Genomic DNA, 23,456 nt, shown 5'->3' on the forward strand with positions numbered 1-23,456 from the left:
TATTAGTAACGGTCCGGGAGAGCGTCTCATCATTATTTCAAAACATGCGTGTTTTTTTGTTTGGAGTTCTCCTTTTACGATGCATTAAAACTTTTACATTTGGAAATTTTACATTGACCTAATTCTAATGTTTACGACCGAATGGGCATTTTCAGCCTCGCCTTTATTGCGCTTCGTAAAAATATATACGAACGTTATTGCTCGAGTTTTTCATTCATACTTTACTAATCAATGAGAAACTATTCAGAAAATATGTACAGCATTAAATTTTGTTTCAAAATATATACTTCAGAATCATTGAAGAGACCTATCAAAATGATTTTAAAGGGAACTAACTTAGGTTTCCTCTTGATTAATTGGAAACAAGTCAGAATGGAGTGGGATGTCATATTGCAGAAAGCCTATTTATTTTAGTTTCTTCCTTAAATTTTTTTTGATTTTCCTGTAACGATTTTCAAATGACGGAAATGAGTAAGAATATGAGGTGTATTAGTTAAACTATGGTTGTTCTGGCTTGGAAATGGGTTCGTGACACTGCACAAATTACTACAGAGAGTGCGCTGAGATAACCTTTGTCATGTATTTATTGAAAAATAATTGATATTTATAAAACGTGTACGTAAATACTTCACAATCTAGTGTTGATCTGTACATTTTGGGCCTTTACTTGATATTAATTTGGATAAATTATGCATAAAGATTGGGATTTAGAGTGCCATATGATTGATAACTTCTGGAATAGATTTATATTTATGTTAGATTTTATAAATGAGATACTAAGACATCCGATTCGAATAAATGATTGCTTTTGCATAGAGAATTTATTTTGCAGCGTAATGAGCTGACGTTATTTAGATAATCCATTAAAAGTGTTATTCTATCGTAGAGAGGAAAATTGAAGAGTTATCTTAAGAGGAGAAGACCGATTATCGAATGATTGAGAAAATTTTAGCCTGAAAACGAATTTGGAGCTCTGAAGTAAGAAAGATTAGGTAACCATATAGAACCTGAAAGAGGAAAATTATGTCACCAGGGAAAATAGTGAGTTAGATATTTTTGAGAAACATTTGTGGCCAATACTTCGTGGGATTCCATTGTAATACGCAAAGAAAAATCAAATAACTTTGCTTCTCCTCGGAATTTGTAATCAATAGAAATGCAATATACTAAATCTATTCTTATTTGTGAAATAATTTATTGATGAGGAAGTATATCTTAATTATTTTTAAAGGCTATAAATATCGTCATGACTAACTTCACTGCAGTCACTATAACGATTTATTCCTTCAGTCGGTTTTATGAAAGCGTTTTTGCCACCCCAATTGATCGATCTCAGCCGAAGCCGACAGTAGTATTTTCATCCTTATTTTTTATTGAAATGATTCTTCATCGTTTTCACGTGCTGTGCAGCCTCCATTTGTGAGGTGACGAAAATAATTGAAAGGTCTCATTTTGCTTTCTCGCCACGACTGCTGATTGCTTCAAATTCAATCAGACGGAAAATTTGCTGGGTACAATTTTTTCGAGTGCATTCGTAATTAATCACACCCTCCTCATCCTTCAGTCCCCTTTCCCCGTCTATCTCCACGGTGAAGGACGGCAGAACGATCCCAAGGCCTCTTTGGAAGATGGATGTTGAGAGTATTCCCGTAATTGCAATAACGCCAGGGTGTGGCGGCATGTTATCTCAATAGTGCTTGTCGATATCATTTTCCGATACACGGGATGAATAACAATGGGTATTTTGGTGCTCGTAATCAACATTTTTTTCCCAGTTAAATTCTGAAAAGTAGCTGTGGCGGTTATAGTTATGTATAATTGCCGAGTTTCAAAAACTGACAGATTTTCCACGGAGTTCCTTGTTTTTTCCCTTTAAACTTTATTTACTAAAATCATTTCGAAAAAAGGTTGAGCAATATAAATGTAATGATGAATAATAGATTGGCTCAGCGTATCCATCGTAAATGGTTGACTTCATTGCGTCTTACTTGTGGACATTTTGGGTCAGTGTTCACCCATAATTATATTTGTCCACCAAATATCAAATGAAGCCAAGAGCTATTTGGCGATCATAAATTTTTACGGCATAACTACGAGTACTAATTTAATGTTTAAAATGTTAATAGACTAAAGAACTTAGATAAATATGATTTAAATGAATAATTTTGGCATTTAGATTGCGGGCAAAATATTCATTTAAAGTAACAAGTTAACCCAGTGAACTCATTTATTTTACAGGAAACTCTGGTATGGATTGCTTCCCCCATTTACGTTAAGTTTTAACTCTCGGACTACTCACTTCGGACCCTCTGCAATACCTCTGACGAAATAACTTAGTGTATTGCAAGGGATGCAATTATTCTCTAGTCTCAATATGCTAGGGGCTGAGAAATCAATTCCAACTTGCTCCTGCCAATGGAGCTATAAAACTTGAGCTTACAGCACCCGGTATAAGTAAATAATAGAGATCGATATGGTGCGTTGGCTAATGTACTGGCTTCCTATCCTTAAGGTTTTCATTCGAATTTCATTGGTGGAAAGGATTTTCAATGAAATCCCGATTTGGAGTCTTTTTTGGAGAGCACTTCATGTGAGCCGACTGCCCGATGGATGAGACGTTAAACTGAGGACGCATTGGCGCCTATCGTTAAGAATAGGTTAACGTCAGATAGTTCTCCAATCTTCCTCAATTCCGTGCAGATCCGAACTCTTCCAAATTACGTACCCACTAACTAATGGCGCAAATGACCTTAGGTCTTGGCCAACTTCCGTAATAACTACTTCCAATAGGTTAAATAATATGTTCACGAACCAATGAAATTTAGGGCATGAGATCTTCCCCGTAAGATTAGTAGAATTTCGAAAAGAACAAACCTTAGTTTCAATGATAGATAGATTGATATTAGATAAATATTTTACAACCCTGAAAGCCGCCCTGGAGTGTGTGGCTGGATGTGAATACACACCAGCACCATGATAAAAATTTATGTAAAATTTTGCTTGCTATTTAAGTGAATCATCGATAAAACCCTTTTCCTTGCTACATCCACCAACACAAAAGTTTCACAATGGAGTTATTTTTGTAATAGCAATTTCGAGGCATGACCGCATTCTGTGTGTTCTGGAGGAATTGATGTAAAAGGATTTTTTTTATAAGTAATCTTTTTCATTGTTACAAGTGATATTATTATTTAATGAAAGAAAATATAGCTATGTTGATCATAATGGTAGCTGGTATGCTCCGATAATTCGTCAATAATACATGCCATCAATTTACCCTCTTCAGGGGCAGCCCTGGTAATATATTATGTACATGTTTATCGCTATTGAACGTTATTGGGCTTTATTTCCGCCGTTATTTTCAAGAGAAATTGATTAACTGTAATTCTAATATTTAATAGCAATATACTAAAAATCTCGTCACTTTATTTTCCATATCAATGATGAAATGAAGGCATTCCAATGAGAAAATAAATATATCTGATGTTCTGCACAGTGGCAGCAGCCATTCTTTTTTTCATATTTTAATTATTTCATGCAACGTAAAAATTGGTGCTTGATGAGTACTGGATTAGCATGCTACGTACTACCGCAATAAGTGAATTGGCACCACACTTACATTCCTCTATATGAAATTCCACGAAGAGGAAATGAAGGCCAAATTTTTCTGGGGAAATTTTGAAATGCATATGCATTGACTGCCCCAGTCATTTCAATAGAATTGGTCTGGTAAATTTTTGAATTCTTAAATTGATATACAAAACAAAAGCACTGTCCAAAAGGTAGGCAATTTTTGAAGGATTGATTTTCATCGATTTCATGGTACCGCTCTTTTCAACCGCATTCAAGCACAGTGTGGACAGTGGAATTGATTCAATAATGACGGTGAAATGCCGAGAAAAATGATAATATCCGATGGATAATACAGTATGTACGTGTATTGTCATCAAAATCAATGAGGCATTTTTCTTAGAATAATACTTATCAAGGTTGTGGGACTCTGATTCATTGTTAAATCCTATTAAATAATGGTTACCAAGCTCTGAAGATGATTTGAGAAAAAGTTATTTTTAGTTCTGTTATACCATGAAGATCACTTTAAAATTTAATTAATGATGAAATATTTTTGCATGTAATACGAAAAAGTTACTGAAATTTAATTGAAGATTCTTTGTACGCATAATAAGCCCTTTACCTGTACCCGATGTTTATATTTGTCGTAATACACATTAATGCTCAATATATTTTCAACATTCCTGCCCGATATTATGGTTCTAATTGTAACACAGTTGCGCTTCTATCGCTTGCTCACGTTCGCGTTTGATCCGGGGATATATTGAAGTTCTGAAAACAGTTGAGCGTAGAACACGTGTTTTATGAAATAGAAAAACGCGAAGTACCACGAACTGCCCTAGAATAACTCTATGATTGACATTTCAAAATATTACTTATCATTCGACCAATTACAATAGAATGCAATGTTCAATTAGCAAAATAATTTATAAATTTTGGCTTGCGTTTCCAATTAAAATTCAATGATGTTCTCATTGCGTGCTTACCGCGACAAAAATTCTCAGTTACGGTTATCTTCTGAATTATGGTCGAGGGTTGAAATGGATATTCATCGAATGTTTTCCTGGAATTATTGATCAATATTTTGAATATGCTAGTGGTCTGTGTTTCGCCGTAATGTGTATTTTGAGACGCGGCTATTTTTCCTGATATATTGGTAATAATTTCTTCAAAAAGTAAGTATGTGAGGATAATGTTTATGCTAGGAATCTTATTAAAGAAGCAGTTCAGTCAATTTTAGTATATTCGTGTAGCTATTCTTCTAATAACACTCCGAGGGAACCTGCAATTATTGAAAACTAATTTTTTACATGCTTGCAAATGTACGATTGACGACTTTATGGGAAGTTAATTTCATATTATTAGTTGAGGTGCTTTTATTCAGTTCAAAATTGAGATCAAACTGTACTCTTTAACGGGAAGTAGAATGAAGTAGAAAATACACGTAAAACGCTTTCATTTATCTCATTGCAAAATTTGAACTACACAAAAAGCCATCTATTTTAATGCGAACTTTTGTAAAGATATTTGGCATGTATATTTACGGTATTTATTTGACGAATCTTTTATTTAATCCCTAGTAAAGAATTATTATTAAATAAGCGATTTTGTTTTAGAAATGATAAGTCAGTTTTTACTTCCTTGTACGTGGAAAAGGAAAAACCAAAAGAAAAATATGTAAACATTTTTTCAAAGTTAAATTAATTTCATTGTTTTCATCACAAATTCTAAATTTGTTTCTAAATGGTATATTTCAAACAATTAAAAATGTATAGAATATTTAGGTAGTGTGCTGCTGGATTGATTTTGATTTCATGAGAAACTGCGGTTCCATTATGTTGATATCAGCCGCGTGCTGTTTTAACTCTAATATTATCCCGGCCCTTGGTGGAGATAGTTTTGTTGTGACGTCAAGATAGGGTAAGTGTGTGAGGAATTGAACTGGGAGTGGAAATCGGACGAAAAGAACATCCTTTTATTCGTTAGACAGCTCCGTGTATTTTGTTATAGTACGAAGAACTACCAAGGAATTGAGATTGAGGGAAAATGGAATAGGCAACTGGAAGAGGGGCTTCGCAGCTCTGGAAGAATATCTTGTCTCACCTCTCTCTATCTATCACACTCCGCCACGCACCCCATCTTATCTCAACGACGGAAGTCAATGGGAATCGTGCTTCCGCGAGATGTTACACGCACAATGGAGGAAATGTAATTATTCGAGAAAGGGAGAAATAGGACATTGATGGAATTGTTATTGTGCCAGGAAGTCAAAAGATAAATTGAAGATGTATGGAAATACAATCTATGAGGTATCCAGAATGAACGATAGGGTTTGGTTGATTAATTAAAGCAGGTATTAATTCCAGAGCTTTTTTGTTTTGCGAGCTCGTTTCAAATTTGTGAGCTCGTGTCAAAACATCATATTCTCTCAATTTTGAATTTGTAGGGGGAACTTAAATAGTGATGAGTTTGCAGTTGCTATGAGGTGCATATTAAACTAAGTTGTACTTTTATTTAATTGATAAATGATGGCAGACGTTTGGCTATTTTACGTTGTATCCCTCTAAAACACGAGCCAATTTGAGTATTATTGTAGATTCAAACTTACTTGTCAGTACATATTCTGAGATCTTGGAAACAGAGAAAAATAAGAGTGCTTTTCCTTCTTTCTGTCATTGCAAAACGTCTACAAAACCTCTAATCTTCTCTGTGTTCGAGGTAATTTTTAGCCAGTCCAATTAAAGGCAACTATGACCCTAATGATAATTTACACATTTTAAAATTAATTTTCTATTGATGCCAATAAGGTTTTGGGGCATGTGGTGTAAAGTAGTCGTAGTATTGTAAGAATTGCAGATTATTAGCTGATTAGAGTTGAGTATTAATGAGAAAGTTCATTAGAAATCAAATGATTAAATTATTGATAGTTTCACTTGAGTATAGTCATTTAGTTACACTAAGGGGGGTCTACTCCACTCCTCCAAAGCTAATGTACTGATTGGGAAATGAACTACTACCCTTTCAATAATGGAGCATGAGTTCCTATGACACATATTATTAAATTTTTATAACATTAAATTTATCTGCAAAGGGAGATATCCAAACAATTATATTAATGCGTATTTTTAAACCTATATATTATTTACATGTTTACTAATGGCCTTATGGCCTCAAAGAAAAAGCGTTAAATGATAAACTTTTATCTGCAAATGAATTCAAGCAGTTCAATAACACCTAATGTTCTAATTTCATATCGTGTTCATCAGTGAAGTATTTTTGGGTATATATGCCCTCATTATGCACCATTTAAATTAAAATTTAAAACTGGTAAAAAAGTATGGTAGAAAATGGTGATAGACATAACAGTTGGTGATGAACTTCTGTAATAATTTTTGTTTGCAGACAATTAAACTGTAATTTAATAGGTAGTCAAGGGTTCGCAAAACTTACGGAGCGAATATGAAAGTCAGTGCGGTGTATATGGGAGGAGAATAGTTGTATAGAAAACAAAGCCTATGTGGTTTAAAAAAGATAAAATAGGCATAATTATACATATGTATACATACATACATACACATATGTGTGTGTGTGTGTGTATGTATATATATATATATATACACACACACACACGAGGGTCATCCGGAAAGTAGTACCCGTTCGTGCCGCATGAAGTGCTGACGACGCGAGTAGCCGCTGGACGAGGTCAGATAGCTTCAGTGGCTTGTCTGCCTTCTCTGAGCCAAGTTGCGTGACGCTAGCATTGCCTGTGTTGTTTCTGTGATTGTTTACAATGTTTAAAAAAATTGAGAACGCCGCCAGTTGTGAAGTGAGGGCAGTGATTAAATTCCTCAATGCAAGAAACGTTCGCCCATGTGATATTCATCGCCAATTAAAGGAGGTGTATGGAGACAATGTAATGGACGAGTCGTCTGTTCGGCGGTGGTGTCGCAACTTCAACATGGAGAGGGGGAACACACACGACGATGAGCGTTCGGGGAGACCGTCTGTCATTACAGACCAACTGGTGAGCTCAGTTGACGAATTCGTGAGGAACGATCGGCGCGTCACAATTGATGACATCTGTGAGCATTTTCCCAATGTTTCTCGAACAATTGTTCATGAAATTGTTAAACACCATCTGCATTATGCAAAAATTTGTGCAAGATGGGTCCCTCGCGTATCTCAATGAGCTGGCGGCGAAGGACTATGCAGCAGGAATACAGAAACTTGTCACACGTTATGACAAATGCCTTAATTTGCTTGGAGATTATGTTGAGAAGTAGTTTAAAGTATCCTCTTTCAAATAAAATTTTTTATGTTTGTTAATATTTACTTTTGTGTCTTTATTTCACGAACGGGTACTACTTTCCGGATGACCCTCGTATGTGATAAGATGACAGTTAAATATTAAAATAGGAGCTCGTCAACCTGTGCATATGGAACTGTTTACATAAATTGAGTAACTTCAGGCGTGATTTGGTGGGAGTCGAACATAATGAATAATCGATTGAAGCATTTTTCCACTTGATAAAATATTTTATATTTACGACCGGGTTTCGATGTCTTACATCATCATCAGGTTTCGATGTATTATATCATCACCTGATGATGATGATGAAGTGGAAAAGTGCTTTTATCAGTCATTCATTATGGAGCTGTTTACCTTGTAAGAGTTTTGACTAAGATGTTCAAATTAGTATGGATACTAGGAAAATTGTGTTGCAGACAACCTTTGACGAGAAAGAAATAGTTGATGACATAAACTGAGAAGAGCATGAAGTCGAGAAATATTAGTGAAAACTTGGATATGGAGCGTGTTGTTGTACGTTACGAAAATAGATTTTTTTTCTTAAATGGAAATCAGTCCAAGCCTTTTGACTGGAAATTCTTCCTGCCTTAGTCATCTAATTTACTACGCCCGTGAATGATCAAAATTTTCAATTTTATTTAGAACTGGGTCACACGCCTTAGTGAGCTTGGGAGTATCGACCGAGGCTAATTTTTGCTAAGACCTGGGAAATACTTCCGCTAAATCTAGCTTGCACTAATAATCAGCTCTTTTGTTGGAAATACGGTGGATTGTATCTGTTAGATTTTAATAGATTCATGACGATTCAGGCATCATTTCTAACAGTGGGACGTATTTGGTTGAAGTCGCAACGACTGACTTGCATATGCTCTCGGTAACATCAGGTTATTTGGCAGCCTACCGCCATATGCAGTCTTATAATGCATTCAACTGTGTACTCAGAAGTACTATTTGATTAACTATTTTTCACGGTTCACGGTTATTATTTCTACTAAGTTTGTGTTATTGTTAATGTCACATGCGTGTATTTTGCGTGTTCGTTAATTCATAAAAGAAATCACAATAGCCTCGAGTTTCATCAATGAATGGCTCTCGTATAGTGCTCTTACAGTATTAATAATTATTTAAATTCGTACACTTAATTATTATTGTGATATTTATTGATATCAATAAGGACATTCAAAACAAATTGATGAATATTTAAGACTACATGTCAAAATTTGACAAAATTAATTCGGTCTCATAAAAATCCAAGACAGTAGGATATATATTTTATTTATCTTAGAAAATGAATAAATTGATAACATTCTTTAAAACTGACTGAGAATGAAAATAATGGAAATTCATTGCACCTATTAGTGTATGTGTGTAAAATTTAATGGTACCGTGGAATATTGGTATCTTCCAAGCAAAGTAATTTGTCTTGTACATCAGGGGTCCACTTCTAAAATCACTAGGGGTGTACAAAATGTATCCTTATACCGTAAGCAAAGAACCATGTTTCTACAGTGTGTTCTAGAAGGTCGAGAAGAGGAAAAAAGAGGCTTTTTAATATTATTCTTACCCTTTCAGAAAGAGCGTGTTTGTCCTTCCACGACTTCATTTTTTCTGTTAAACTTATAATCAAAGTCCCTGTACTCGATTAGAGCTCTTCCCTCCATTTGAAGTCGGTTCATTTATTGGATGAATGCGTTCCTGCTCAGAAATTGCTCAATTGGATTTTGGAATACGAGAATTAATGAGGCAGTACAATTTAAACATTTGAAATACAAAGAACAAAGCAAAGAATGAGTAGATTAAATAAAACGCAAGTGCTGCAGTTAGCTTCGCCATTCTATCTTTGTACTTAAGCAGATAAGGAACCGCATGTTAACGTATTGCTCATCTGATCACGGTTTCTCAGGCAGGTGTAACAACTATAAAAGGAATTTTATATATGAGCTAAAACAGGGAACTTCGTATTCGCAAAAATAGGAAACGGATCTTTTACTCTGTGGGATCGACCGTGGCCTCTGGTGGTTGATCAACACGTGCCGCCATGCCCGCAAGGGGTGCGCCCATGTTTCCTTTGTCAGGTCGACAATGGGGTGAAATATGAAACAAAAACGTCGCTGGATTCATTGGTTTCCCATGTCCTGATGACGCAGGCACACGTGTTACAGTGTCATATTTCCAAGTTGGGTTGGAAGTAAAAAGAGAGGGTGTGGTGGAAAAAGTTTCGGGGACACATTCTGATTTTGTTACCAGTATTTTTTTCAAAATATTTCCTTTTGGGAGTTTCCTTTCCCTTTATTTCTTCGGTCATTTTTTTCTCAACTTTTTGATTCAGCGTTGGCGCGTAGCATATAGATTCACCATCATTAATTTTAAAACGATATAAAATTTCTTAGCATGTGACAGTCACAGAGTCAGACAGTCGACTAATCAAACAGTAATTTCTGTCTCAAACACCTTATAAAAATCACCATTTAACTACGCTAGACAGAATGCAAACATTAATTCAAATCTAAAATTGAGATTTTTGCATTTTATTTCTGCATATACTTGTATAGCTATGATCATAAAATCAATGAATGAATTTCATTTATTCTTATTTGACGAAGTAAATTGCCTTCACGTTTTGGAATTAGTTGCACAGCTAAGTAAAATTTTACCTTACCAACTAATCAATTCGTAGTTCCTTCATGAAATTGAAAAGATAATGAAAGATTAAATACTATTATTGCTAACTTTATTTATAAATAATTTAGTACATCTCAGGAAAATGTTTAGTTTTACTAACTACGGGTAGAAGGGCATTCGAATACGTGGCGTTTTATACTATGCATGTTATATTTTTTCAAAGTAAAACTTAAGTACGTTCTAAAGAAGGTGCCTCCATGGTCAATTGTGTACCATCGTTTTCTTGAAATCATATTCCAGGACGCTACTTCGCAGTCTCATAGAACTGAGTTGCCGTTATCGGAGAGAAATTCTAATTTTTGGATTTGGAAAAACAGCGGTGGTATAAAATGTTTTTTCCTGCCACTTTTTCGTCTTCTATGAGAGTGTCCGTGATCAAATGCAGCAGTGAGGTGTTTCGAAAATTCATTTCATATTATTTTCTCTTGATAATAATCCGTGAAAACCGAAGGCTTCTGAGATATTTCTTGCTTTTTTAAAAAAACACATTTTAATTAACATAAAAGGACTTACAACAAAGTAGTATTGATTTCATGAAAAAACAGACTTGGGTTTTGAAAATCTTAAAGGATTGCCGATCTAAAATTTCTCGTTTTTTCATAGTGAAGGCTACATATTTTTCCACCAATAAGGTTGATCTGATTCATGGTCATTCTCACGGAAAATGTCTTTAGAATTCTAACGAAGGATGTAATTTTCCTCGATGGGTCACTAGCAATTTCAGATAGCAGTATGTATGTTTCAATGAAAGGTGGGAGGATACGGAAATATATTAAAGGAGCACGAGACACGCACGGTCTTCCTTTCTAGAGAAATCCTCCTACCCAGGAGGTTTTTATCTGATCCCAGCGACACGTCATGCCCCAACATAAGCATCAGCACGGGTAGGGGTCACAGGCAACCGGCCACATACGGCACGTTGAAGGAGGTCATAGGCGGGTCACGAATTAGGACGACTTTGACGCCATAAAGGTTCTTTCGGAAACGAGAGCCGATTACCTTGATTCCCTGCCTTCCTCCTTCCATACTGTAGGATCTCCTTCACCCTCACCATTCTCCGCTTTTTCGGACGAATGGTAATTGCCTCGATGCGTCCCTTGATTGCTCTGGGACGAGTTCTCGCCGACGAGGGCCGAGTTAAGTGTGTATGGGTTGTACGTACATGCCTTTGTGTGTGTGTGAGGAGAGGAGAGGGTATGGGAAAAAAAGACGTGTGCTGATCACGCACTCTTTTGAGTCGCGTCTGCAGAACATCAAAGGTTCAATTGAGCAGGTTTGAAATTGTGTCGCTGAGTCTTCAGGATCTAACTCTTAGTTACAATATGGTTAAAAGAAGAAATATATTCAGCGAGGTCATATGATTTTAATTATTACTTTATTAACTGCATTCCTAGTATTTCAAGTAAGGAGATTTTAGAAAAATATTATATGATAGGGTTTTTTAACCTTCTTCTATTCTCTCATCCGCATAAATAACCATATTGAATTTGGAAAGAGAGGCTATATTTGTCCATCATATATATATAACCAATCGGTTGATTCTATTTATGCACATGCCTGTACTTAATCGCTGTTTAAGTATCAATGATCTATACATAAAAATTCTACCGTTGATAAAGGTAATTGAAGAAATCTCCATTTAATGCGAAATTTTAGCGTTTACTCTTGCTGCGTAATTATTTTGGAAAAATACGCAAGGCGTAATTTATGAAATAAACCATAGATTTACGTTGGAGAATCATCAGTGGTTTGCTTTCAATGTATTCCCAGGGAGATTGTAAAAATAAAATGTCCCCTGATAATATTTATCTCTCTGTATTCAGCGTTTATTTTATGAGTATAGACTTAAACTTTTCCAAAAATCCGTATTTTATTCCTTCCCACATGACTACTTTGAAGGCATGTATCTGTAGAACATCACACTTGGGTTAAGATAAAAAGTTTTCTCCGCATATTTTCAGTAACTTTTCTTATGAAAGATAAAACAAAAACTTGGTCAAAGATAATTGTGGTCCCAATCGGCAGGGAGCGTCACTTTATAAACGATAACACTGAACCTTTTACACATGGAATGAGGAATAGAAACTCAAGAAAATCTCTATCTAGCAAGCCGAGTGAGTGGTCTCTAGGGTGTTACTTTGGCGCGTCATTGCTTTCACATGCGACGACCGGGGTCCGTCGGAGCTAGAATTTCCATCCTCGGACGTGAGTAAGATTTCAAGCCGAAGAGCTATTTTGACCAAGTATACGCGAAGGACGCGGTAGCTTCAAGGGAAATCGCGGTAGGGGTGGAAATTTGTAAGATTGTCTTATTTGAGTTACCATTCCATTTACCATATTACTCTCTTAAATTTTAGGGTTAGCATTTTGTAACTCTTTGCTTTATTTATCCTTATAATGGCGTGTAAAGAATGCATAATAATTACCGTTCAACTCTATTCGAAAGCTATTTTAAAACAAATTCACACCACCAAATCCCACCCAAACACACCCAAACACAAACACATGTAATTAAATATAATTTTTTCTTTAAATTAATCTACCGGTTAGGGTAGGTTTTGCTTGGACAAAACTGTAGCTTCTCCTAAGAAAACGCAACCCCACTTCCCACCCTACAACAAGTTTCTTTTTATCTCTGGGTACTTCCTTCCTACTTTCATCCGTCCGGCACTCGTATCTTCTTCTTCCGGTAATCCGGAAGGCACCGGTAATAATGAGCAACCATCCTTACACCTTCCAAGCACTGTCCATCCGGACTTTCCATTCTCCACTTGCACCTGAGAAGTTTGAGATGTACAAATTGCGGATTAGCACCCTGTCCATCCAATTTATCCCTTTTTTATGCCGTATTGTCAATAAATGCTCCAAGTTTACTCTATCAAACGCCTTTTCGAAATTTAAGAAACATACAAATATGTCCTGATTGAATTTTACATTCCTCTCGAATAGTGATTACATTACTACAGTGACATTACGCGTCCTTCTCCCCTTCCTAATCCCAAACTGATCATACCTTAAGTAATCATTTATCTCACTTTCTATCCTATTGTTGATGCTTATGAGAGCCACTGAAGCTACATAAAAATCAAACCTATTGTTCTGAAGTCATCACATGATGTAGCCTTAACTTTTTTCGAATAGGAACTAACAGTGATCTCACCAAGACTTCCGGCCAGAGTCCATCCTTAAACATGCTACGAATTAGTCCATATAGTCTTTTCCTCCCATGTTTTCCTAAACCTTTCTGTAGTTCCGCAGGAATGTTATCCACCCCCTCGGCCTTATTTAGTTTCATCTCCCTTGATGCCCTTTCTATCTCATCGTTGAGCATGCCTGGACCTAAGCTATCTTCCTCAACGTCATATTCCTCTTCTATGTCTAACATTGTTGGTTTAAGTTCTTGACCATATAGTTATTGTACATGTTACTTCCATCTTGCATCATTTCTTAATCAACTATTATCATACCGACATTTCTCTAACTGGTAGCACAGATCTTCCCTTTTTTTACTACCAGATAGTGTCTTAACCTTCTTGTATAGCGCACCAATTTCATTCTTTCTCCGCAAAGTTTTTCAGGGAGGCCAGATCCTTTCCTTATGCCGGTTGTGGTTTCCCAGGAAAATCTGATACCCGAAAAATTACATAGCTTGGGTCAAGCTGGAGGCCAGAGTGCCTTGCCCGGGCATCGAACCAGGGCTCCTCGGGTCACCAGTTCAACGCTCTACCCCCTGGACTACCGCGACCCGCAAATTTTACACATACACAAACACACAAACATATATATATATATATACATATATATATATATATACATATACATATATATCGATTATAAAGAAACACTCGCACACGAGCAGCACAATACTGGGACGGCACAATAGAACACAAATAGAATAGCAACATTTAAAAGGACACTCGCACGGTAAATTGTTCGAGCTTTCGGCCTTCTCCGAGGCCTTCCTCAAGCAAGACTCTTAGAGAAGTCTTACTTGAAGAAGGCCTCGGAGGCTGGAGCAATTTACCGTGTGAGTGTCCATTTAAATGTTGCTATTCTATTTTTGTTCTATTCTGCCGTCCCAGTATATATATGTATGTGTGTGAGTGTATCCGTTTCATAATTATGTACATACATATGATGCATATATTCACTTGTATGTATGCTGACACATTTAAGGATTAAAGATTTAAATGTTAATGAAAAATGGTGTCGAAACCTCCCGCAATCCCCAAAACAATCCTTAAAGCAACCAACCCATTTTCAGCCACTCCGTCGTCATCTCCTTCCATAGGGCATTACCCTACACTCCCCCTCCACCGATTCGAGCCATATATTCTCTTCCTGTGCTTTCCCTCTTCAGTCCTTTGCCTTCCCGCATCAAATTCCGCTTCCACACTTTTCTCAAACATATCATCTACTTCCTTGTTTCCTTCGCTTTACCTCTCGTTCTATGTTGGAGAACACCTTACTCGGCCTCTGCGTAGAAAATTACCGCTTTATAACAAAATATACATTCCTCTCCAACTTTCTAAATCCTGTTTGTTTCCCACACAACGTCTATCTCTCCAACCTAGAACCTCTTGGAGCCACCAACAAGGACTCGTGTGTTTGTATTTATCTAAACCCTCCAGGCCTTTACCCATCAGTGTTGAAGGAAATACATTCATAGCCTTCCCCTTTCCACAAACGTATCCTGATTCTGTCCCTTCCTCCCATGCTCATCATTCTCCACTCTATCGCTCTCTTAAACATCTCATTACCGATCAGAAAATTCTGAATTTATCTTTCCTGCCTCCTTATAATTTTGGATAGAAATCCTCTCTTCTCCGTCACCATTCCCAGCACATACTCTTTGGCTTTCCTTTCTGTCCATTTCACCTTTTCTATTCTTCTCAACACACTCATAGGAAAAGCCTCCAATCCATGCTTATCGTTCTGCTTCAATGACTGTGTTTCCACGCTGTAAAAAAGTATGTTGCATATTGAAGTTTTGATGAGTTGTTTCATAACCACTTTGCTCAAACTCCCCGTCATCAATTCCCTCATACTTCCTAAAGATTCTAACGCAATTATTCTTCATTTGTCCTTTCTGCCAAGACGATTTTTGTCCAGGACACCAAAAACACAAGTAAACTATTCCATCTACTCTTGTTTATGAACTCCTACTTGAATATTTAACTTAGCCTTCTTCTTCCTGGATAAAATATAAGTTGTTTATATTTATTGCAATCCCATTCCTAACGCAATGATATTTCAATGCACTCAGCAACGTTTGAAACCTGTAGAATACCAATAATACGTTAAATTATTGAAATTTTAGATGAATTTAATTTGCATTTACGCCAGAAATATTTAAATTGACTTTTCATTCATCTTTCAAAATATGTAAGTTGTTAATTTTGAAAAAAATCGTCTGATTTTAAGAATAACTTAATATTTTAATATACGAGTATATTTTTTTAATTCTTCATTTTTTGGGAAAATAGGTAAATGTAGACATTTATTTTTATTATTTATATTGATTGTGTTTCACATTTGAAATCCCTTGTCCCTCACCCAACAGTTTCTTATATATTTTAATGGACCTTGTGGTAATTTTTATATAATTATATAATGGTAGATTTTAGCTAGATAACAATACTCAGATACCAATTTAGTGCAGTAATAATTCTTCCGGCAGGTACGTAGTTTTGAAAATTGCTCCAAAAATTAGCATTAGTAGTTAAAATCTCTGGGCGTAACTTAATCGCTGTTCAATTTCACGATTCTTGTTCAAAATATTCTTGAAACTTCCACCCTTTCCAAACAGTTCTTACTTGGCCACATGCCTTTCAATATTAGAAAGCCTAAACATATAAAACGTATACATATGGCGCCGAACTGCTGTATCTCCATGTTGGCAATCTCCCAACACCGCGCTCTCACAAAATCAATGCTGCCTGCATTCCATTGGATACCGCATGCTAACTCCTTTCTTGCAGATCTAGCATGCATACTTAATGATTTGGAAAAATTGGATGATAAAGTTGAAAATGGAATTCACTGACGTAGAATGTGAATCATAAAAAAACGGGATGAAATTCTTTGGTCAGGTTATTGCGGCTTGGAAAATTGTTCTGGACGTTGAATGCTGCCTGTTTAATACCGATGTGTAGCATAATCCGATACCATACCGATGGTATAATCCTACGACACAATCAACTTAACCCAGCCTAGTATGTGATTTATTTTGGTTCATCTATGGAATTGCATTACTATTAGGGCTCATAAAAAGTAAATTTTCATGCAGATTTTTCCTTCTCTTGAGGGAATTCTCAGTGTACTTAATAAACATTTGCTGGCTATGAAACTAGCTGTCAAATTCTTGGTAAGAATTTTTATGTAATAAAATGAGATCGTGATGTAAACCTTAGACTCCCCTGGATACAAGTATTTATAAAATAATTAATTTTATTTTATCAATATTGAAAAACACCACAAATTGTTATACTTATCTTAGTTGGGTCCAAATTATTTTTTTTCAGTTGTGGAGTGGTGTTTTCTTATATATTTGACAATACGTTTATAGAAACATTATGAGAGAAGGAATCGAGTATATGCTAAATTAAAATGCTAATCGAGTATAATGTATATATATATATATATATATATATATATATATATATATATATATATATATATATATACATTATATATATATATATATATTTTACTTAAGAATGGAATTAGAAACTTATGGAAAAGAAATATTTGATAACCAAGGAATAGTACACATTTCATTGATTTATCTAGGTTAGCAAATTTACATTACAAATATACGGGGAAATAAAAATTTTCGTCGTAAATCATTTACCAATAAGCATTGTGTTTTCGGGAACCAAATATCTTCTTTATATAGGTCTTAACTTGGCTATTTCCCAAAGACACAAATCAAAGAAACAAAGAGACAAATTATAAAGCATTTGTTATAGTCACCTTAAAAATCAATATGCACTCTTATAATTTTTGTAGGCTGGAAATTTCTCGTTTCTTGATCGAAAATTCGAAATGTTTTATGCTCCAAAGTAACCTGTTTCCACAGTGTATTTTCACGTCATGGCTATTGGAGTGGCATTTCACGAAACCCGAAGGAAAATATATGGCTTTTAAGGGAAGCCGTAAATATAGACGACATGAAAGTCATAATTTAAAAAATCCGAAGTTTTCTTGTGCTACTGCAAAAATTTGTATAAGGGTCGTTACTTAAGGCTCAATCGCGGATAGCTTGCTTGGTATATAATAAAAATAGCCCTATTTAACCAAAAATGTTCAACCAAGCTACAAAGAAAGCCTTATTTGACTCCCTTAAGGAGCTTATGAATCCTCTCGAGGGCCAAATGCTTTTGCAAGTCTCTTATCGCGGAACTTTTCCTTTGTCCCTCTCTCTCTCCTCCAAAAACGGTTTCTCCTCCCCCAACACACCCTCCTTCCTCCACGTAAAAATAACAAAACAACTCTCTTCTTCCTCTTTCATAGTTTCTACGTGGAGGTCGAGGTAGTTGGGCGGAGATAGGGGAGAAATATTTACGAGATGAGAGAGAAGTTGGGAGGAGCCAGAAAATGAATAATTGCGTGTGGCAAAGCGATTAAAAAAGAAATGCAAGCGTTAAAGGAACTTGGTGTAGTCACGCTTGTTGAACTACCTTTTCGTGAGTGAACCGAGCATATTCTATCCTTTCCATAAAAACTTTTCATCGCCATTAGCATTTTTTTATCTGTGAAAACTGCAGTCTTTATAATTCCCCCTAATTATTTACATAAAAAATGCAACTATTAAATGGCAGATGAAGCAAATTAAATGAGGCAAAATTAATTTGAGAAGTTATTCTATCATTCGTCTAAGTAAGCGTAAATGGAGCAATAATATGAAATGTATTTGCATCGTTAATCTTTTACCTTAATTTTGTATACAATTTGTTTTAATTCTAGACATAACAATCATATAATTCATTATTTTCATTCAGCATTCATAATTAATGAAAACATATTTGGCTGGAATCACAAGTGGATTGTTCCAGGGAATGTTGAACAGTTATTTACTTCCCGTTTATGTGCAAGTTTTAACATATACCTTGATTAAAGCCTATTTCATCTCTTGTTGAACATCAAAATTATATTTCTTGCAGTTTTTAATACGAGGGTGTTCCAGATGAACCCGACCAAACTATCCTCCCTCCATCCTCTTTCACTCAGTCCAGAACTATAAACACTGTTTTTGACTTGTATTTTTACCTGATGATGTTATACCATAACGAAACCTAGGTAGTAATAAAAGTGGTTTATGTGGAAAGGCGAAGTATTTTAAATTTTATTTCAATATGAAGAATTTCCACCAAGTGACGCCAGAAACTGTTTCATTGATTCTTTCTAATTTTAATCGAAAGGATAAAAAATCAAAAAACTCCTGATGTCTACTCTGTTCACTCGATGAGGTATCGTCTTGTCAACACGGAAGATCTAACGTGGGATATGATGTGCACAAATAAGTCTTGCCACTTGGTAAAGAATCAGGACCTCTGCTGCTGTTTTTAATGTTAAAATAGTAACCTGGGTTAAATTGCTGCGCCACACCAATTCTCAAATCGCGGTGTATCCATTACGCGAAATAATTAACAAGTAGGCCAGATACTCACCGGCCTACAGAGAGTTCAGTTCACTGAATCATTTATAACATGTATTTTCTCTTAATGCAACGATTTCAGAGTGTAAAAATCATTCGCCTTGACTGGGATTCGAACCCAGATCCCTCAATATCTGGTCGAGTGCTTTAGCCAGTTAAGCTATCGAGGCGTCCTCTTAAACTCTTAAATGTGTTTTCTCTCTTACCATTTCGCAGTTTTACAACATTTATGCAGTAGTCATGCGCATACCAAAACCCCAGGTTTCGTCCTATTACAAACTTGCGATAACAAAGGAACGTGCAATAGCAAGAAGAAACATTACTTGGCGTTCCTTAAAAAACTACATTATTTATTTTTTGCCAAGCTGTCCTTCTATGACTTTCGGCAAAAAGAGCGCTACGTAATGGCGAATATCGCACCTTTGTGGGTTATTTATTGAATTAAGTATGCATGAAGTTTTTCTAATTCAAGCGCTTTTTAGTCTTTCGAGCGTTATCGTTTGCATGGGCAACATGCTGACCGTCATATTTAGTAAAACCACTGGTATAAACCAAGCAGCAATTTAGTAACGAATTCTCCCATTTGTTATGATTACTGTCGCTGATCCCCTTGTTTTGATAGTGAAGATTCAATTTACATCCGTTGGAAAGGAAGCAATGGATAGAAAGCACTTAATTAAGGCAATGAGCGGAATACAGAACCAAATTTCATTAATTTCGGTATCTCTTTCCCGAAGAGATAATTTCTAGCCAACACTATGAAACAACGATAACCATGATAAGGGTTATAGCAAGTAAAGCTTAGGACACTATTTTCTAAAACTGTGAGAAAAAATGTAATCATAAAATAACGCTTTTGAGAATATATTCTCCACATCTTTTCAAATTAAAGATAATGTACATTACGGATGATAAAAATAAATAAATAAATTAAATATGTCAAGAGCATTTAGGCGTTTAACCTATTACATATAAATATAAAATACATATATTATATATTATACAAATACACATATTGACCATGAATTTTATTTGGAAGAAATTGAATACATGAAATAAATTCCATAAATAAGATGACGCAACCTATAATAATTAATCTTAAAACCTTCTTCATGATTCGCAAAGCTGTTTTAGCCAATAAAAATATTAATGACTGTTGTTGGTGTGTTTCTAAAAGATTCTAAGTTTTCCATATTTTTCAAGGGTTGATCATTTCTAAAACGGAATATTATTCCTTAGAGAAGTTAAAAATGCGAAGTGCATGTTTGTGTGTGTGTGTGTGTGTGTGTGTGTATATATATATATATATATATATTGTGATTATTATCTATAGCTTCTCTACTAAACTTATGTTTGCATTATCGTTCCCTTAACCCTTTCTTATCTTATATCCTTGTAGATATATATATTTCGGTGAGGATTTTGAGAGAATTGATACATTGCTAAGATAGGCTGCTGTTACTCCGATGTAAATTAATGCATCAATCGTTTTGGCAGCTCTGAATACTAAATGTGACAGCAATATTACCGTGGAGTGCTAACATATATGAATAATATTTATTTTATTTTACCGTAATTCCCACTTGTATGCTTATAAAACGCGTGTTTGGCGAGAGAAATTTGATGTCTTCGAGTAATTATAAGAGGTAAGTTGTTTCTGCTCAAGCGATTTGATGGGTAGATTATTGTTTGTATAAAGAGTGTTTGCGATCAGCTCGAGAGACTTGTTTCCTTTAAAGACTTGTATCTGCAATCGATTCGTGCCTGACGCTGGAATCAATAAACTGGAAAAGCCGATTGTGTCCTGCGCTGACCCCTGCCCTTTGACCGTGGCGTCCCAGCTGTAACGGTCGCGGTCCTTTTAGCTGTGCTAAACGGGGCACAAGAGAATCATGAATGAAAAGGGTGTTATTTTCCTAGGTTGTTGACGTCATATAATGGGCATAGTCCATGGCTAAAATCGCAGAAACTCAACGTCTGAAAGATTGTCACGCTTGCTTTATTCAGATGTGGAGCGGTCATAGTTTGAAGAAATTGGATGTTTTTTTTCGAAAACCGCATTTAATTCTGGATTACAGCTCTATATTCGCCTTTTTCACATTTCACAGTCTAAAATGAATGTTATGCAGCTAAAAATGAAAACACAACACCTAAAAATATTTAATTTCAGCTAAAATATCCTCATTTCTATTTTAACGTTTTTCTATTCATAATTGATCAGCTTTTATGACATTTGTCACAAATGGAAAACACCACAAGTGTTTAAAGTTGGCTTTAACCTCGTGGACAGTGGCGCCTCGCGCACGACTACGAATGCATGTGACATTGTATGTACGGTATTTCGTCATAACATCTAGTTCCTTTAAAAGCCCCAAAAAAAAAAAATTTCAGAGTTTAAGAGGACGCCTCGGTAGCTTAAGTGGCTAAAGCACTCGACCGGATATTGAGGGATCTGGGTTCGAGTCCCAGTCAAGGCGAATGATTTTTACGCTCTGAAATTGTTGCATTGAAATGCACATTAGCGGATGACTCCGTTAAAAGTTACTGTTGCGGCATCACCCGCAGTTTCTTTGGAATTTGTCACAAATTCCTAAATTGTTTGATAATATATTAATATTTTTTTCTTAACCCCATGGTATTCACTTATAATCGCTATTTATTAATTACAGAAAATTGTCCTTTGATTAGAAACTATTTGTTTCATAAAGTGGAGAATATGTTATGTATTTCCAATATTTTTGTTTTTCGCAACTGGTATATCGAATAAGAACCACTTCAGTCCGTGGGAAAACTGGCTGCTTCATTGTTAACCTCTACTAAAGTTTCAATAATAATTGTAGGCAATTTAGCGTGTTCTTATCTCGGAAAATAAATTTGGAATGCCTGACGAAAATGAATTTAACTTCTTTCATGCCCGCAACAGGAATATACGACCTATTTCCTTGAAACTATTTACTCCTTTCAATCTGTCTTCATTTGTGTGCAGCTATATTGCCTTAACCATCTCTTCTGAATTCTTTCCAATGTTTTTCATGTTTATGATACTTTTGCTGGTTAGTTTTTTGATGAATTCAGTAGAGTTATTTGCGATATATCATAAACTATTAATAACTTTTTGTTTAATCCTACCAAATGACCATTTGGTTCTCCTTTCTACCGCAATGACCGCCCAGCTCTCAGCCCATTGCTTTTCGCAATGAACTGAGAGCTGGGCGTCGTCACCTGCTGCTTCTCATCCCTCCTACTGTTTCTGATAACATACATATGATCTGTAACTCTCTTCTTGTTCAATTTGCCTTGTTCACTGTGTCATTTTAAAGTGACAAAACATCAAAGTTCTTTCCTGAAAGGGGTTTGGACTCGATTGCCTATTATGGCATATGCATCTTTCAGTGGATCGCTTGGAAGTTCATCGATCTCGTAGTGCCGAGCGTTGGCCATATGAGCCGTCATTTCGCTCGTCTGTCTCTCGTCTTTGTGATTCTAATGAAGAACAGATGGCTTTTAGATAACACAAACTTAACCACATTATATCAATTTGTGGAAATGAAATCACATGCATAATCTTTGAGGAAATTTTTATTGGTAGAACTTAGGAGAAATTTCGTAAGTTTTTAACATATTTCTCTCTCTATAGTTTTGGGACGAATGTGCCCATATTTTATATATTTTATAATGACATGTATGATATAAATGAACGAACAGAAATTTTTGCTCTTTTTCTGTTTCTCTACTGCCTACTATTGGGGACAGAGTTTAGTGCTATTTTTGTGATTTATAAAATATTTCGGCAGGTGGATCGAAATCTATACATAGAGATAAATTTGGTCATTTATTTGGAGATACGCTGAGGATAATTAAACTTCATCCCCGGGTAAGATGGCACAATATTTATGCAAAATAATTCGTTTTTGCTACGAAATGGCTAGGTGGGGTTGCCGCCAAATTAACGACCACCAAATACATGGAATGGAAGTATGAGATGCCGTAAAATTCTATGAATTGTTTCTCTAAGGGTGTATTTGCCAAAAAAAGATGTTGTTTAATTTTAGAATATACAGAATTTCCATTTTAGTACAAGATAATTAGTTACTCTATCAAACATAGGATGCGCATGACTACCATTAGAGAAAAAAGGGGTTGTCGATGTCGATGAGAAAAATGTATGTACTCGGTTGCGACAATTCATAGAAGGCCGACTGTCGTACGATAACCTATACAAAAAGGCATCAG

The sequence above is a fragment of the Hetaerina americana genome, unplaced genomic scaffold (genome assembly GCF_022747635.1).
Source record: "Hetaerina americana unplaced genomic scaffold, ioHetAmer1.1.p SCAF_6, whole genome shotgun sequence".
NCBI lineage: Eukaryota > Metazoa > Arthropoda > Insecta > Odonata > Calopterygidae > Hetaerina > Hetaerina americana.